Source organism: Corythoichthys intestinalis, chromosome 5 (assembly GCF_030265065.1).
Source record: "Corythoichthys intestinalis isolate RoL2023-P3 chromosome 5, ASM3026506v1, whole genome shotgun sequence".
In the NCBI taxonomy this organism is placed as follows: Eukaryota; Metazoa; Chordata; class Actinopteri; order Syngnathiformes; family Syngnathidae; genus Corythoichthys; species Corythoichthys intestinalis.
The window spans coordinates 40,663,382-40,683,097 of NC_080399.1; the positions used below are offsets into that span (position 1 = coordinate 40,663,382).

General features: G+C 38.6%; 1 protein-coding gene across 3 annotated transcripts in view; it reads left to right on the forward strand.

Moving 5' to 3' along the window:
- tspan9a (tetraspanin 9a) overlaps positions 1 to 19,716 on the forward strand; it is a 332,421-nt gene that overhangs the window by 42,509 nt on the left and 270,196 nt on the right. For all 3 annotated transcript variants that reach the window (XM_057837779.1, XM_057837777.1, XM_057837780.1), the window contains exon 2: positions 4,822 to 4,879. The gene's annotated coding sequence lies outside the window, so the exon portion shown is untranslated. The remainder of the gene's footprint in view (positions 1 to 4,821; positions 4,880 to 19,716) is intronic.

Consider the following 19,716-nt stretch of genomic DNA (forward strand, 5'->3'; position numbering starts at 1 on the left):
CCTTTGACATTCTCCTCAGATAAATATTTAGAAGTTAGTGTGCCAAGGATTAATAGATACTATAATTTTTGGACTGACAGTAGCTTCTTTTTCACACCGCTCTGAACTCTGTGGCTTATAGTCCAGTTACAGTATATGGATTTATGAAGGCTAATGAGCTGCATATCTTTTAGTGTGAATATCCCTACAACATGCAGTCCTTTTTGGTTTATACATAAACAGATACTGCATATAATGGTCCAAAAATGACAGTAGTTTGTAAGAATGGCAAGGAACTATTACCCCCTTCAACATCATGATGCAGTAAAAGCAACCAATAAGAGAAAAAAAGTCACAGGGATTAAATACATGTCTAAATATAACATGTCAGAAATATCTTTTAAGTTTTAGAGCTCATAAGAATTTTTATTGTTACGATTCTGTCATCATTTACAGATGTTTGACTGGAGAAAATGAAAACATTTTGAAGCCGGATTCCGTTATTTAAAGGTTTGCTCCTATGCTCCCTCAGTTGGATACTCGGCTCCTCACAATTTAAGTCATGCACACTTTAGGCACTCGCCCATGGAAAGATTTGATAATTCATTAGATCAATTCTTCTTAAAGTTTTCACACAAAGTAAAAAAAAGTAAAATAAAAATATTGTGTACACCAATTTACGGAGGGTATCACACTGGGCGCCACTCAAGTTAAGACCACCACTTTCTCCACACTGGGAGAAAGTAAAAGCACGTGGTGAGCGTGTTGACGCCAGTGAAATCATTTGCAACCACATAATAAGCAAAAAGGTTGCACCACCTTTGTTCTACTCGTAAGCAGTGAATATTGAAAAGCAAAACTAGTATACATTTTGAAAGATATAATTTTTTTTTTTTTTTTAATCTTGTAATGAACCTTTTGAAAATTGGGGTTCTAAAGCTCAGGCCAAAGTTGTATGAGAATGAATCAAGTTTCAAACATTGTACTTGAATGCTATAAAATAATTTCATTCCCCCAATTATAATAGAGCCTTTTGTTGTATACCAAATTATTTGGGGGTGTATTTCTCTGAGGACTGTAAGTCTTTTCTGGGCGTGCTGTGTTGACAGATTTCCATTTTATACAGAAATTGAAATGTTGAATATTCAAAAGGCAAAACCTAAAACAAGTCTTGGCCTCCAGATCGAGAGGAAAGCAAAAGGAAAGGCAAGGGTGGAAGAGACAGTAACAGACATGCATTGAAACCAGTTTTCTCGATTGGAACGTAAGATACCCTAAGGGATCATCGCACAGCTCTTCGCTCACTACTGTTTCATTTTGGTTCCAGGAAAACTGTATCAAACCTAATCAGTTACAGAGCCACAGTAATCACCTCACCTTCAAAGGTTATTTGTAAGCGTTACTGAAGGAGTGGCTACAGCAGGGGTCGGGAACCTATGGCTCGCGAGCCAGATCTGGCTCTTTTGATGGCTGCATCTGACTCGCAGACAGATCTTTAATTTTTACAAAAAAAAAAATAAAAAGCTTAGTGATACTCCTTTGCGCATTGTGCAAAATGGCGATGGTCACCGCCGACTAGATAGTTGGTTTGCAGTAATTTTAACGAGAAAGTGGCAAACATACATGTTGTTGTGTCTGTCTGTCTGTCTGTCTGTCTGTCTGTCTGTCTGTCTGTCTGTCTGTCTGTCTGTCTGTCTGTCTGTCTGTCTGTCTGTCTGTCTCTATCTATCTATCTATCTATCTATCTATCTATCTATCTATCTATCTATCTATCTATCTATCTATCTATCTATCTATCTATCTATCTATCTATCTATCTATCTATCTATCTATCTATCTATCTATCTATCTATCTATCTATCTATCTATCTATCTATCTATCTATCATATCTATCAATCGCATTGGCAACGCAGAAGAGGCAGAGACACTGTTCAAGTTGGGTTGCCGTATTTGCTGCTGTAAATAGCGGCCGATGTGCGTGAGATCAGGAAGCAAACTTCCCTCGTTTTCAGTTTTGTTTTCTGCATTGTCAGCTAATAATAGAAACCCTTTTGAGAAGATGGCAAAAAGAAAAAAAGACAAGGAGTATCGTACTTTTCAGCAGGACATAAATGCGGCACCGTTTTTTTCTCTTGCTTTGGATGAGTCAACAGGCGTAAGCAATTTATCCCAGTTCAGTGTGATTGCAAGGTTTAGGCTATGAAAGGAACAACAGGAGGGGAGGATTTATTCAAGTCCTTCACTGAGCTCGCTAAAGAAAAACAATGTACCTGTCACAAGGTGGAGGTGTTTTAATATTTTGATTTGTTTTAATATTGTGTGCTGTGGGTTGCTTTTAGATTCATTGTTTGTAGTTTTAACTTGCAACCTAATTGACACCAATCAGAACACTTACGCAGGACACCTGTAACACTCTGGTCAAGATAACAAAATGGAGGACTAAGCCAATTGGAGGCTGACGGGGGCGGGACAAAAGCAGTGCCACTGGTCAATAAAAGGCGAGGTGACGTGGACACAGGGGAGACAGAGCCACGAGAGCACAGAGCCACGAGGGCACAGAGCCACGAGGACACCGAGTCCAAAGTCAAGTCAAGTCCTGACGAGAGGCGCTGGAACGACCAGGCAGCCTAAAGACTGGAGGCGATCACCGGAAGGCCCTGGCCGACGTGTCACGACCTGAGACAACCGCAGCGGCAGGGTGACAGGCCCTGCCTCGGCTGTTTGCAGACAGTGGAGCGACAAGAGTGACAGCTTGTCATTTTTTTCCAGATGTGTTAGGAAACCGGAATACCCGAAACAATCCCACGCACACACACTTAGAACATACTAACTGCACACAGAAAGGCCAAAGCTGAGGATTGCAACCTTTATCTCAGAACTGTGAGTCAGACATGCAAACTCCTCACACACAGTGGTGCTTTTTGTCCTTCCCTTTTGAATTAAATAAGGGAGGAAATTTATTTTAAAAATGCCACATCTCAAACTGACATGTGCTTATTTTCCCTTCCAATTTTCACTGCAGCTTTCCTCGTGTTTTGAGTCCTCTTTAATTTTGTGTCGTTCTTTCCAGTCATCTCTTCTAACTGGAACTCCGCATTAACATATTTACTGACACACCCAGGGCTGTGAAAAGACTTGCAGGGGCCCGGGTACAAGAGTCCATTAAAGCCCCCCCACCCTAACCCTGCCACCGGCTTGTCACGACAACATACACTTTGCAAGCAATGAGAGTGTAAATTTTCAAATTATTATAATTTGAGACGGACAGTTAAATTTAACATACCGTAATGTGATTGGAATATATAAACAAACAATTTCTATCTTTTGTCCCATGTAGGCTACAATACAACTGAGAGTGCTATGCCTGCCTGCTAAACAACAAAACAGTATAACTAAACATCCTGTGTCTGTCCTGTGTTATCAAGCCCTCAAACAGTAACGTGCCTAGTTTTTTTTGATAACAAAGTCATTTGTAACATCAGTGAAATCCAGTTTTTGAGCAAGCTCACGCTCAATGGAGAGCATGGCTAGGTTGTTAAGCCTTGTATTAGCGTTTGCTGTAATACACAGTGGGTTGTAAACCCAAGAGAAATCCAGCCGCCGGACCTGTGTCTGTTCAGCCTTGCGCACCTGTTCCCCACAGACTAACATATATCCCTGATCTCCCATCACCTTGTCTCTCCTCGGCTCAACGCGAGCAGCATGTCTTGTCATACTGCAGCTCAATAGGCTACAAGCGGCCGGTGACAGACTCGAATCGGGCTTTGGTCACGGTGATCGCGAATGTAAACGTTCAGTGTTAGCGGCTGTTGTTCACTTACCGACATAACCGTCCACAGCCAACTCTAGCTCTAGTACTCGGGCTTCTAGTCCCCCTTTTAAAAACTTCATCATTTTTTCTCGTTCACCTCTATGATCTCATCTTTCTTTTTTCTTTTCTGCGCACCCGATATATGACGACTCGCCATGTTTAGAGTTTATAGAGTTGACAGATTTTAATTTCCCGCTTCAGGGCACGTATGTAGTGTAGCCTTGAGTACGCCAGAGTGTTGTCAAACCATTCTCTGCTAAGACAGAGGTTGTGTGTGTGTGTGGGGGGGGGCTTGTGCAAAAAAAGGGAAAAAAATATATTTGAAATATTTAATATGTTAAAGTTTTTAAGTATATATAGAGTAGAACATAATATTTTATCATACAATAATTTAAATAAAAAAGAAATATGTGATTGTAATGTAAATTACATTAAGGGTCATTCAGGGGCCCCCTTCAACGTATATTATTGTTATTAACGAGTTCAGACCCAATCATTTTGTTAACTTTCAAATGAAACAAAACCAGACGTTACACTCACAGAACCATACGCGTATGTACATATTTTAACCAGAACACAGAAATGGGAAGTAAATGAAACCACACTTTAATGAGTTGCAACATTTTGTCAGATATATACAATGTTGTGCATCTGCAGTTACTTCAGTAGCTTCCTAGTAAACCTATAAAATTTGTGCAATGGACACATCTGGTCATAGTGAAAATAGTTGTGTGCTTGTGTGGGTGCTTGCCTGTGAGTGTAAAAGAGAGAGGTAAGGACATCAGGCTAACATATGTTGAACATGAGTGAATCTATTCAATGCATAACGTTGGGTCCAGTGGCACATTTATGCACGCGCGACTTGTTTTTCTTTTTTTTTTTCCTTGCCCCGACACTGGGAAAACCATTTCCTTAAAAATCTACTTTATGAATTATATGACATCAGCGTTCTGTAACCCTTTTTTGAATTAGCGGTAGAGTGAAAATGATGAACTAGTCTTACTGTCTGTTTTCCTTCTCTGTTTGACAGGCTGTCGTGGGTGAACCCATTGGGACTGTATCCTCTTTTTCCAACCGCGTCTGAGCAGGTGAGGAATGAGGCCAGTTTTGTCTCTGCTCATGCTACAATCCACTCATTCAGTAACGCTTGCTAATTCTGTTCCTCCTTTAACCGTTTGAAGTAATTGCTTCTTAGAGGATGCAATAAAATTGAATGAATATACAGTAATTGAAAGCATATAGTGCTTGAATCTGATGTAGGTTTGAGTCACAGATACCCTAAACTAACTTCAGGAAAACACTGTCACTGTCTGTTTTGTAATGGATGTTACACTATAATGAAGTTCTTTAACTAAAATTATATTTGATATTTTTTATGTTTTAAGACTGAGAGCTCACTGATTTTGAAAGAGTCCACACATTTAGGACCCGATGTTGCTTTGTGGCCTTCGAAAGTGTTTTCAATGACCGATAGATTTGCGCACAAACTCTCCTGCCGGTATACTGTATAGCTATAACCAGGGGCGTAGGTTTGCGTAGGTATGGTAAGGACATAACACTACCAACTTTTCAGAATGCTCAAATTTTCCCCACCAACTTTTAAGCAACCTTATTTGCATTATAAAATGAGTTGTATAGGAAATCTAGGGTAACACTTTACAAAAAGTGTCCCTTAATTAACATTAGTTAATGCATTTTTAGACAGTAATTCATGTTTAAGTAACATTACAATAATAAATATAATTGATTATCTAATATTTATTAATACATATATTAATTAACATGAGTTAAAACATTAGTTCATGCATTAGTTAATGCATAACTAGACAGTAACTAATGGTTTGGTAAAATTAAAAATATATATAGGCCTATATAGGGTTAGGGTTTGTTAATTTAAGCATTTATAATTTCTTAGTTAAGGGACACATGTGCTACCCTTTACAATAAGGGTCCAGAAAGCATTCAGTAATGGTTAATAAAGGTTAAGGGGGGGAAACTTAAGCATTTATAATTTCTTAGTTAAGGGACACATGTGCTACACTTTACAATAAGGGTCCAGAAAGCATTCAGTAATGGTTAATAAAGGTTAAGGAGGGGAACTTAAGCATTTATAGTTTCTTAGTTCAGGGACACATGTGCTACACTTTACAATAAGGGTCCAAAAACATTAAGTATGGTTAATTAAGGTTAAGTAATACTTATGAGGTACATTCACGTGAAATAATACCATACTTAAGGTTAGGTCATAATATACTGAGGCATTTATTCTGGAAGTTTTCAAAAATGTTTCTTTAGTAGTTTTTGAAAACAAAGGTTTGATTGAACAGTGTATCACCTTAACCAATGCACGTAAAAGTTATTATCCGTGGATACGGATTTATTTTGCATTGATCATTTAGCCTATCAATTAATTAGGTTGATATTCATGAGAAATGTGGCCGTTTGCCCCGTTTACCCAATCCGTTTGGTCTTAATGTACCGTCCCCAGCAAAAAGTGTACATGCCGGTTATGCTGTTATATCGTCCCTACCAATGTTGAGACCAAACCTATGCCCTTGGTTATAACTAATGCCTTTTTATATAATGGATAGAAAGGATACATGAGAAGGCAAAAATGAAATAAAAACATTCAATGTCTACAATAGTGAAGGAAGGTTTCTGTATCAATTTTAGCCCTCCAAAATACTTTTTTTTCTTTCCAACAGAAAACAAAAAAACCCCAAAGAAGTTAGAAGCAATTTGGATTTCAGCATCCTTTGATTGATGTGTTTTGCTTCTTAGATGTACGAGGCGGCTGTTAACCATACATCGCGGACAGCAGCCCACAGTCTCAACATGAAACCTTGTAAACATCATAATAGACAGATGTGTGATCTTTTTGCAGAGTGACTAGGAACCAAATAGTCATGGTGTTAACTCACCAGTAGTCAATGTAATTTTATTTTACAATGTATTTTTAATTTCTGGGCGCTTATAAAGACTCTACACAATAAAGTATCAGGGTTTTTATTTATCTATTTATTTTATTAGCGCTACGAGTGAGCTGGGGCCAATCCCATCTGAGTTTGCTGGGGTCGACAGTTCAGGATTTTTGACATCAGGCTTAATCTTCAAGTCAGCGAGGGTTTAATTAGTCGGTGGAGTTGATTTCAACAAATTCCTTGTAGTTTGTTAGTTTCAGGGCTCCGGACTGGCTAAGCTAGCGCGAGTCAGTGGCAGCTTCATAGTATGCTAATAAAGAACAACATATGCACACATGAAAATCATCGATGACCCATGCAATCAATAGTGTTGGCTATGTTTTCAGGATAAAGTTATTAAAACTTACCATTGCATGTCAATAATTGCAGTATGAACAGCCGCATTTGTAATCCAGACGTTATGCAGAGGAGAAGGGCGGGGTGATATCACATTTTTTTTTTTTTCACCGATGATTTTTTTATGTCGAAGCCAGCAGCAAGTAAACAGTTTATATTGTTCCTCGTTCTTCATAGTGAATTTGTGGAAACTTTCCTTTGCTCATTTTTCTGTCTGTTTTCACAGCCTCTAAAATTGACATTTCACCATGTTGCCGGTGTAGGCGCACTATCCTATTCCCCTCACTATCTACTCGCGGGGGCCTGCGCTTGTCAGTGACGTTCCTTATTTTCGCTATATGATTATACAACTTTAACATTTGTTAATAATACGCTCTGTGTGTAGTATCATCCATCGCTTTTCCATTTTAAATGGGCAATTTTAAGCGAACGCAAGAAGTAACAAGGGCAACATTTTTAAACAGGCATTTCACGGGAGAGGATTTCGACTAATCGTATAGCGAGAGCGAGTGGATAGTGAGGGGAGAGGATAGTGAACCTACACCGGCTGTCAGTTAACTCGGCAGACTGATGCTGCATTCGATGAAGCAGGGAAGTTAGTTTCAAACCTCCGATCTGGAAAAATATTATTGGAATGCCTCCACTATTTGATCGCTTACGAGAAGGCGGCGGGCGGTAAAAATGTCTTTTGATGGCCAAAATAAAAAAGCACTTGTCGCGATCAGCTATATTTGCTGTTTATATTCGCTTTGAATGCTTTAATGTCGCAACTGCTACTTTCCGACCGGGATAAATCTGACTCCCCACCTTCCTCGAATGCAGCGTGAGCACGAGTGGCTGGAGCACTCCTCTTTATTGTGGTCGTATTACGCACCTAAAATAATAGTCCCTCAGAATGAAATGAATTACAGCAGTTTGGTGTCACATTGTTTTGGCCACGGGGTGTTTTGGAGCAGCCATCTGTGTTTTGCATTTATTTGACTATGTTGGATCTGTTCGTAGATCTGTATCGTTTTTTATTGGTATGCTATGAAGGTGCCATTGACTCACGCTAGCTTAGCCACTCTGGTGCCCTGAAAACTAACAAATAACTTGCAAATTGCACGGAATTTGTTGAAATCAACTCCACCAACTGATTAAACCCCTGCTAGGTCAAAAATTAAGTCTAATGTCAAAAAGTCTGAACTTTGGCTTTAACACAACACTTTAACTCATTGGATGATATTGACGGTGATAAACGCCCATTATGACTGTCTATTGTAATCCGTAGCAGCCAATGAGCTTATAACATATTTTTCATTCGAATGTTTTTTTATACGTTAATCGTCCAGTTGTAATGTGTTACATCGAACTTACTGGACATGTATGTGTAGGAAACATAGATTCAAATACCACTAGGTTCCAGTGTGAATATGAGGAACAAATGGCTCTCTGACTGTCTCTGTGCCATTCTAGTGACCGGTTTAGAGTAGTGTCAGACTTCTTGAAGTCAGCAGGCTCCAGCACCCTGCTATACATGTTTACAATGAATTCCAAATAATTTATGTTGCCTGTGGATACTGAAACCACAACTCATCTGGCAAGGAAGTGTTCGTTAGATTTGGGAAAATGCAACATTGTTTTAATTATCATCTCAACCTTGGCAAAAGTCTCCACTTTTCCCAACATTCTTGTTTAACTTGATTTTGGGGTTTCTTAACGATGCAAATAGCTTCATGGGAAGGTTTGGTTACCCCCAATGTGAGGGGTCCAACTCACTTTCCAAAAACCATCGTTAAATGTTTTCTTGGTTTTGACACAATAACTGCAGGAGCACAGTGTTATTTCTGCTTGCAATGAATTGGACACCGTTACTCAGCTCTTTACTTCATGATAGATGACTCTCTGTCAAAGCTTTAACTATCCAACTTTGCTTTGTTCTGTAAGGAGATGGGGATGATGTTGGACAGTGTTCTGTGCCGTCCACGCAGTGAGCTTGAGTCAACCTAGAACCTTGCCTGTTAATTGTTGCAATTCATTTTAGTGACAGCACATCTGGGTTATCTGTTGGTGCCGAATAATAAAGACATCCTTTAAAGAGTCCGGAGTCTGGAAAGACTAGTTCTGGAGGCAAATAAAAGCCAAAGGTTGCAAACATAAATCTAAATATAGAACAACAGTAGAAGCTTCTGGTTAATGCAAGTTTTGACTTTGAAACTCATTTTGTACAGTACTTTTCTTGAGAGGTCTGTGCTCTATGTCAAGCAGAGTAATCACTGTAGTACAGTCTGGTTGTGACAATGAATAAATAGCAAATACAGTTGGGACACATTTATTTCAGAACGACAGAACATGCTTTATATTCTTAGAATATCTACGATGAATGGAGTGGTGGTACTTTTTTAATACTAAATTATACACTAAATCATATTTGTGATGATGACTCAGTTAATTTATTGGCAGCCATTGACAAACAGTGATCATTCACTGTCACCCGTCCCAGTTCAAAAGGATTGGACATCTGTTGCCACGAAAGGCATTGACAGAAAAACGGTCATCTTGTACGTCACATTTTGAGAAGATAAAATAAGTAGTGTGAAACCTCTCGGGCCAGGACAATTTGAGGATGAGAGCTGCCAGTCCGCGTGGCGTCGAGAGAAATGTCTCAGGATTTCACAGGCCCAATTTATGTTCTGTGTGTAAAAAGAACATCAAAGTCACCACAGAGCTCCCCTGCCTCACTGTTTGATGGCGGTGTCAGCGCACCTCAACACAACATCCTTGCTTTGCTTGAGCCAAACAGGCTCACTGAAGACCTTCGTTTAAACTAGGACACTGCAGATCTGCAATTTATACGCTATATGTACATGATGACGCATGTGCTGGTTCCATTCTTTTTTCTCTACATTTTATCCAGCCCAGGCAGTTAACCACTGGAAAACTGCATATGCTGTCTTTTTTTAATTAGATAAATGCATAGTTATGGTTAATGTTATTGTTTTACAATTTGACTTTTGTGGTGAGGAGAAGAAAAATCATATAGCTGCATTCTCAACTTGACCTTTGTTTGGTGCCTAAATACATATTTTAGAGTCACTAATTCACAGGATTTAGAAAACACAATATGGGCATGGTAGAAAAAAAAAACCAACTAAAAATTGACAACTGAAGTATTATCAACAAATAATCATTCTTTCTACAACACATATATAAAGTAACACTTTTAAAGACATTCCCTTTGTTTGAACTGTATATCATTCATTTCTGTCACCGTGTGATACTTGTTTGTCAAAAGAGTTTTAAAATATTTTTAATAGATTAGGTTTTGGTTAGTTTCACTGCCGTGCTGGAGGAAGAACTTTGTTGTTATTCCTGTCTTGTGCGCCATCTAGCGGGAATTTAAAGACATGGAATGTCCCCAAAATGATGATATAATCATGTACAGTATATCTACTGTGGAACGTCATTTTCTTTTCTTTCTCCCCTCCCGGGATTTCGTTTTTTCCTTTTTTTTTTTTTTTTTTTTAATTAAAGAACATATTCTTAATGGAAAAGCTGACCAAAATGAAGGGCCGAGTTGAAGACTTCGGTGCACCAAGTATACATGTATAAAATTATCAACACTGTCAATGATGTTCCTAAAGGCATTTATGTAGAGAGAAACCTTGCTGTTGCTGATTTGAAAGCAGTGTGTAAATGTGTGTTTGTGGAGGGTGGGGCAATTTAATCAATATCTCTGGTACCTCATCAGTCCCCAAATCATTGAATGTTGAGCCAAATCTTTTTCAAGGGCAAGGTTGTTTGACTGATTTGTTCTGCTGCGACTGCTGCCACTAGGCGTCAGTGTGAGCACACGTCTAAAAGAAAACTTGGTATTTTCTTCTTGGATATTCCTGCAGTAACACTGCGAATTGTAAAAGCATGTACTTGTGCTCTGTCGCTTTTATCTTTGCTCCTCAACGCTTATCACTCGGGGTTGACTTCAACCTGTTTATGTCATTTGCATAAGCCGACTTCACAAATCTGTGCTTGCCCCGGCGTCTAAGTGGAGCAAGATGTCTTTTCAAAAGGAGTTGTAAACGACTACATTTACAGTGTCAGTCTAATTCAGGCTCAATGATGACAACCTTCACACATGATAACGAGAAGAACGTGTCCGTATGATGTCAACCAGTCAGGCATTGTCCGTCCCCGTGCTAATGAAAGAGACACACTGAGCTATCAACGTGTGATCTGACCTAATGTGGCAGGAGTAGAGATTTGTCAACCCTGTCCTCCTCCTCCTCTCTTCCCACACTGGGAGCAATTCTTCACCCCCCTGTATTGATCCTCATTTGGCTGAGATTCTGCTTTACCTACCCCTTTGTAATGACTGTGATCAGTCTCAGTTCTCAGGACATCCGCTAATGAGCTCCTCTCTTTGGGGTCAGTGAAAAGAGAGGAAGTGCACGACAGGCTTGGTTAGGTGAACATGCTTGGCATGAGGAGGCCGCAAAACGGAATGTTTGGGCAGGAAGCGCAGTGACAGCCGCAGATGCTTTGTGGTCAAACTTCACATGACTCTCTGCATGCAGGAAAGCAGAAGGGTAATAGTATCCAACTATGATGCATGTGAATGCGTGTGCATAGGATAAATTTAGCCATGGCCACAAGCAGGCTGATCCTCCGGACAAGTGGACAGTATCGGGACAACTTAAACTACCCTGCAATCCAAATAGGAATCCACCTTTGTACTTAACACAGTAGTTTGACTGGCCAAATGAAGAACAGCACAACAAGAAATATAATGGCGGTGACGTGCATGCATTTAACCACACTTTTCAGCTGGCAAAAGTGGTCTTTCACCAGTGTGGCATCACTTTTGTTAACTTGTTCGCTGCCATTGACAGCAATAGATGACCAATACATTTGAAATGGGAATGCTGGCAATGGATGATGTTGTTTCAGTGCTATTGGACGTCTATCACCACCAGTGGCTGTGGATTAGGATTAAAATTTCAGAACTGGAGCCCCAAAATATATTTATTTCAATGTCAAAAGAAAGCTATGAGTTCACCTCTTCATTTTATTCTTGCCTTTTCCTACGTCCATTATAACACACACAGAAAATCACATTTCTTCTATTGCTCCCCCAAACATGTTGTGCCATGTTTGCTGTTGGCATTTGCTAACTGAGATGTGATAGTCAGAAAATATCTGAATTTGTGTTGGACGTCCTGGTTTTTCAAAAGACCATCATTTTAGGGTTACACAAGGAAAATAACAAGGTAAAACTGGTGTGTGAGCACTCAATAACTAACATTAGCTCCAACTTCTATGACCGCTAACAAGCTTTGTGTAGACATGTGCCGATTACCGGTTTCAAGGTATACCGTGGTATGAAAACGTCACTGGCTCAAATCCGCAAATATTTTCCGTCATACCGTCCCTAAAGTATTAGCTATTTCTTATGTCCCAAAAATGCGGGGAGAAATCCCTTGCTTGCAGCTGCAAGGCTCAACCCTCCCCCACCAGTTGTTGCTCAGTGTCAGTGAGTCAACTGTGCTACACGATGACTGGAGGAGGTGAAACTCCTGAACTCTTTCCCCCATCAAAGAAAATGAAATCTCTTGTATGGGAAAAATTCGGCTACAGAAAAGTTACAGACGGCTGCGGCTTAGAGTCGGACAGACAACCGACATGTAATGCACATTTGCGGAGGGTGGCTGCCGAGGAGACATTACCTCGACTATGATTTCGCATTTATACAAAATTGAAGGTTAATAAACACTGTCATGAACATTTGCTACCAGCTGCGAGAGTTAGTAGTGGTGGTAAAACGTGGTGTTTTTTCTCTCTCTGGCAACTGTCTGTGTTGAGAAAGAGTGTGTGTATAATGTAAACATGATTGGATTCATACACACGTGCTTTTTATGGAAAATAATTCAATTACTTTTGTTCTGATGGTAATAATGTTGAGCTGTGGCTGCGGCTTTAGGCTCGTGTAAAGGACCGCATTTATTTCAATTTTATTTAGAATAAATCATTTTTAGGGCTGTCAAAATTATCGCGTTAACGAGCGGTAATTGTTTTTTTTAATTAATCACGTTAAAATATTTGATGCATTTAACGCACATGCACCGCTCAAACAGATTAAAATGACAGCGTAGCGTAATGTCCACTTGTTACTTGTGTTTTTTTGTGTTTTGTCGCCCTCTGCTGGCGCTTGGGTGCGACTGATTTTATGGGTTTCAGCACCATGAGAATTGTGTAATCATTGACATCAACAATGGCGAGCTATTAGTTTATTTTTTGATTGAACATTTTGCAAATTTTATTAAAACGAAAACATTAAGAGGGATTTTAATATGAAATTTCTATAACTTGTACTAACATTTCTCTTTTAAGAACTACAAGTCTTTCTATCCATGGATTGCTTTAACAGAATGTTAATAATGTTAATGCCATCTTGTTGATTTATTGTTATAATAAACAAATACAGTACTTATGTACCGTATGTTGAATGTATATATCCATCTTGTGTCTTATCTTACCATTCCAACAATAAGTCACAGAAAAATATGGCATATTTTAGAGATGGTTTGAATTGCAATTAATTACGATTAATTAATTTTTAAGCTGTAATTAACTCGATTAAAAATTTTAATCGTTTGACAGCCCTAATAATTTTTAAAATTTATTTTAATGTAACATTATGCTTACGTTCCAATTTGATAATATGTTAAGAAAAAAAAAATCCTGTTCAATAGATTTTTTTTTTTTTTTTTTTTATAACCCAGCTATCTCAAAGTAACATATTTTAGAGCTGTAATTGCAATACCGTGATAACGTGAAACCGTGACATTTTGGCTTAAGGGTATCATACCATCAGAATCTCATACCTGCCAATGCCGAGCTTTGTGATGGATAAAGTAGTTTAAATACTGGAAAGTCGTTTGTTATGCAAACTTAGTCGGGCTTGTAACAAACTTTATACAGTACGTATTTATTTTTCAACAAAAAGGTCATGTTTTATTTGTTATCAAATTAAAATGGGTGAAAAAATTAAATGAAGTTCTTTTCCTCAGTAATTTTTTTTCCCCAGCAAAAATCTCTGTCAGCTTGTTGATAATTGCAAGTTTATGTTTGTACTGTAGTTGCATTTTTGTAAATGAGGAAGAGAGCTCTCTGCACACAGATTGCCCATCTGTGCAGTTCATTGTGGCACTTAGTATTCCGCCATTTGAAACCCATTGTGTGTTGATTTAAAAAAAAAAAAAAAAAAAAAAAAAAAAAGGAAAAATAAATAATTCAATGTCTTTCCCTTATTTCTGTATTCATCGAGCATCATAATGAATGCAGAGTGTGGTTTAAACTCAACATGTGTGCGATTCGTGTGAGTGGATACATTCTCAACAATTAGCTCCAATTTTGTATTCTTTGTTTCAAATTTGCCTTTGGCATGGCTTTTATCTATCTCTGTAGTCTCAACTTTTATCCAATATTTTCTAAGCACCACAAACAGTAACTGTGTCTGGCTCTGAGTCCAATTTTCATTGTCATTATACAGGGTGACCCCAAAAAAACGGGCCCCAACTGTAATTAGGCCCCGTTTCTTAGTGTTTTGTCCGAATGAAATGAAACTTTGGTCATAACTAGTTTATTATATTCAAAACATCACATCAAAACACTAGGGTCTTTGGCCTTTTTTCCTCGTTCTACAGCATATGTTCTAGATGGCCTCCGTTTAGCTCCATGCATTTCTTGAGGCGCAGCACGAAGTTGTCCATGACGTTCTTACAGACTGAATTGGTAATGGCTTTCATCTCCTCCCTGATGACTTTCTTGAGTTCCGTAATGGTTCTGGGTTTCCCTGCGTAGACTCTGTCCTTAAGATAGCCCCAAAGAAAAAAATCTGGGGGGCTTAGGTCCGGGCTATGGGGTGCCCACTCAAAATCAATCTTGAGACTGATCACTCGTCCTCCGAAGTTCTCTTTCAGCCAATCTCGGGACAGGTTTGAGGTGTGAGAACTTGCTCCGTCTTGCTGGAACCAGAACTTGCTCATGAGTGACGGGTAGATGGTATTGGGCTCATTCTTGAAGGTTTTGAGGACCTCCACATACCGCTCTTTGGTGACTGTCACTGCCGCGCCAGATTCCTCGATGAAGATTGGTCCAATGATGCCTCTGGCCGAGACTGCAGCCCACACCGTGCACTTAGGAGAGTGCAGGGGCTTGGTGGCTACTTCATTAGATGAAGCCCACTTCCATCTTGATGGAAAGGCCAACTCCAAGACAAATGTCTTCTGGGGGTCCTCCAGACCCAATGAAGTAGCGCCTCAAGAAATGCATGGAGCTAAATGGAGGCCATCTAGAACATATGCTGTAGAACGGAGAAAAAAAAGGCCAAAGACCCTAGTGTTTTGATGTGATGTTTTGAATATAATAAGCTAGTTATGACCAGAGTTTCATTTCATTCGGACAAAACACTAAGAAACTGGGCCTAATTACAGTTGGGGCCCGTTTTTTTGGGGTCACCCTGTATGACAGCTAGGGGAATTTATTTATCCTTTAGAACATCACAATGAAATAATGCTTGTGAACTCGTTTCGAGGCACCTGTTCTGCCTTAAAAAAAAAAAAAAAGCGCCTTTGTTGTATTTGTTGTTGACCGCTTGTCCAGCTCCAACAACAGCAAACCTACCTCCACATATCAATGTATTTTTACCGTATATCAGATATTTGGTTTATAGTTCATTTTCCTGTGCACATATTTTGTTTGCACTGCCCTTGAAAGCTGCTTTCTATTTCGTCATGCTTCTTGCTCAATGACACTAAAGGAATTCTGATTTTGATTCTCTTTGTAAGACATGTTCAATTGAACGTGGCATTGAAATACATTTTCCATTATTAGTTAGAGCCAGACCAAAAGACATTTATCTTTATTGTTGTATTTATGTGCATATGTACGCGTTCGCAAGCAGATGGCAGCTTCATGATGACAGCATGGCAATAGGCTGCTATATGTGTCTCACAAAACATTTCATGGCCAAAAAAATAAAGGTTTACAGTGATGTTAAGTGCAGGGGGCTAAATTACACTGGCCAGAGGCACACATTTTTGTTCCATGCGAGCAAATTTCTATTGTTGATTTCAACTCGATTTTGGCTAAACCTGATTTTTTTTTTTTTTTAAATCTGGATACTTAACTCCCAGACTCATGAAATTTGTCTCAGAACAGTTTTCCATCACAGTTAAGCCCATGAACATTTAAAGGGGGGTTTTGTACTATTTTATTCTGTGATCCATTTATTGGAAAATAAGCACAGTGGAAAAATGGCTGGGTGTGTACCTCAAGGTCAAATGATCTTGGTCTGAATCTTCATTGGAACATCTGTATCACATACACCTGTAGCCTTGCACATTCCAAAAACATGTTTCAGAGTGTCACTGTCAGATCTCCCTCTATAACCGACAATGAGTATAACATGCACAGAGATTCAAAAGCAACATTCTTGCCAATCTCTGATTGCCTCTTCTACAGTTTTATCAGCTGTTGTCTCCAGGTACAACAAAAGACGATGCTTAATTCCTAGAATAACTTCTTGTCTAGACTAAGTGTCCCACGCGTCTTTTTCAGTATGTGATCATGCACCACTTGTGTCACAGGTGTACTTGTTTTTATGTCTTTAGCTCACTGCCTTCTTGTAAAGGCTCTCTGTTCACCACTTGCTCAGTTCGTGGGTGGTCCCATTCTAGTGATAATTCAAGACAATCACATTGAATACTTTTGTATGACATTGGGTGTGCCTAGAAAAGTTGTCTATCCATATCAGATATTTTCTGTGTTTTGTTACCTAACCTGAAAGTGCAACAAATTAAAAAGATTTTGGAAAGCAGTGATTAAAATGTTTATCTTCTTTCTGAAATGTTACAGATTAAACAAGAAACTGAAACACAATTGACTCATGGGGAAAAAAATATTCTTTATAAATAATTAAAATACTTGATTTTTTTTTCAGGTGTACTATGAACAAAAGGGGTGCCATCATTAGCAAATTATATTCACCAGTGAACACCATGTTGGGGTCCTGATAACTGAGGAGATATAGGAGGGAAGGTGAATCAAAACGAGAGGTGATTACTCTTGTTTCGGTTGTTTTGTTTCACATCTGAACATTAGTTGTTGATCCTAAGGTTTGTTTCACAACAAAGACTCCAAACGGGACAGGTGTAAAAGCACCCTGAATAACCTGTAATTAATACACATAAAATGGACACGATATCAAACTAGCAAGGAAATAGCTCTGTTTATAACAGGTTAGTAATTACATCACTCCCTCATATCACTTGTGGTAAATGGAGTTATACTATCCACCTTCAAGGCCCTCAAGGCGCTTTACACTATACCCCCATCCACCTACTGTTGATGCAGCACCAGGAGACACATGGGGTTCAGTATCTTGCTCAAGGATACTTAGATGAGTTCATCAGGGCAGAGAATCAAACCCACAATGTCTGGGTTGTGGGGACAACTCCTCTACCACTGAGCCACGCCCAACCTACTTCATTTGTTTTTTTCATGGTTTGTTTGACCACTTCAGACCCATATTTTTTCTGCTGGGCAAAAAAAAAAAAGTGACCTCCACTAAATCCTTAATAAATACTGATGGCACTATTAAAAATGGCGGTAACACATAGCAAAGCAAATAAATTATAAATAAAAAAATCGGAATAATAATATAATAATAATAATAATGTAACGGGTTCATGGATGCGCACCCAACATCATATTTTTTTCTATAATTTGCATCATCATTTCAATGGTAAGCATCACCTTTTCCTTGTTTCACCACCTGTACCAACCTTTTCAAAATCTGTGTTGATTTCTCTCACAAGAAAATCCGCCGTGCGTTTGTCTGCTTTACTGTCATGTCATCGGATGTAGAAACAAATGGCGAGTCAAATTTTTACGTCGGATGTCGAAAAGATCGTGTGTCGAAGCGATCATATGTCGAGGTACCACTTATTCAGATTTAGCATTGGAAAGAGACACATATAACACATGTTTTTTCCACTTTTTTTCCCCCATAGTATAATTAAAATATATGTATATGGCGGAAAACACAGCCAAGACTGAAAAAGCAGTTTCTGCTCTTGCACTCCTCTGCTGTATTTTAAGCCAAAAGAACTGTTGTGTTTGATAGAACAATATGTTTATATGCTGCCATAGCAGATTCATGGCGCAATAAGCCCCATGGACTATTTTTAATTTGTCAGTTTTACCCTGAAAACCCCCATTTACAGACGTCGCGCAACCGCTTTTGTTTCAACCCAGCCATAACACGAAGGTAATCAATTATATTTATTATTCAAAATGTCGGTCATTTTTAGCTTAGAATCATTATTTGATTTCTCATATTTCGTTTTTTTTTTTTTAAACGACTTTAAAAAATTATTCACTCACATATTTTGAATTTTTTAGAAAAAATATGTCACAATGAAAACAATGGCGTCTGTAAAAAAAAGTCACGGATATCTACCTCATAACTATCGCTTAATTGTATTTTTCTTGTTACTGTCACATTTTCTCCGATATGTTAAATGATAAATAATCCATCCAAATAAATTAAAAAAAAAAAAAAAAAAAGTTTAAAAGGCTAAAAATATGAAAAAGAAAATCTCGACCACTCCTTGATGTCTGCGATTTCTGCATTGCGACCCTTGTTATATTATCATGTTTCACCCATAAAATCCCCCCAAAATCCAGCTGTGGCCATTCACAGCTATGCCTTGACACTGAGTGATACATGCTACATGGAGTTTTTGGATCGAAACTAGGTAAGTACGCGATAATATCACGTTAAAGTCATGGCGTCTGTAATTCTGCTCTCGCATGCTCTGGCCTCTAGATAGGGTTTTGCTGTTTAAAAACTTTTTTTTTTTTTTTTTTTAAATGCCCTCCTTTTATTATTTTTTCTTCCCCCAGTAAATAGAGATTTTAAGCTTTCCAATGATGTATCACACATGCATATCGGACAATTTTGAAAGTTGGCCAAATTGGGGGTCTCAGAGCGGAACTTCAAGTCACCTGAGTGTTTTCCGCCATATATACTTTATATTTTAATAAATGTTTTTAATCATTGACTTAGGCGTTGACTCATGTAAATAGTCTTTACAAATAATGAAATATAAATGAATAAATAAATATAAATTAATTAATAAATAAATATTAATACATATAAATGTAATAATTATGATGAAGTTTTAAACATGTTACTGTCCCACCGAATTTTTTTCAAACAAGAATAAAGTAATAGAAAAATGCTTGGCTTTATTAAATTCTTCATTGAGTCTGTCCACTCAAATTCACTCACGCTGCTCACTTACACACTATGAGTTGCCACAGCAACTGTTTTACAAGTTAAACGATGAGTGACACATGCAGAGCTTTTGAGGTTTGTGTCTCTGGCAAGAGCCAACTCAAACATCTGTAAATCATCGTTAACTTTAATAAGCAACTCCAGTGCACTGCCTGACGAACAAAGAGCAGGGAGAGGGAGGGAGTGAGTGAGAGTGAGACTACGCGGTCGGAGAGATGCGAACGCGTCATGTCATTCAGCAGCATGCTTAGGTCTGAAGGGGTTAATT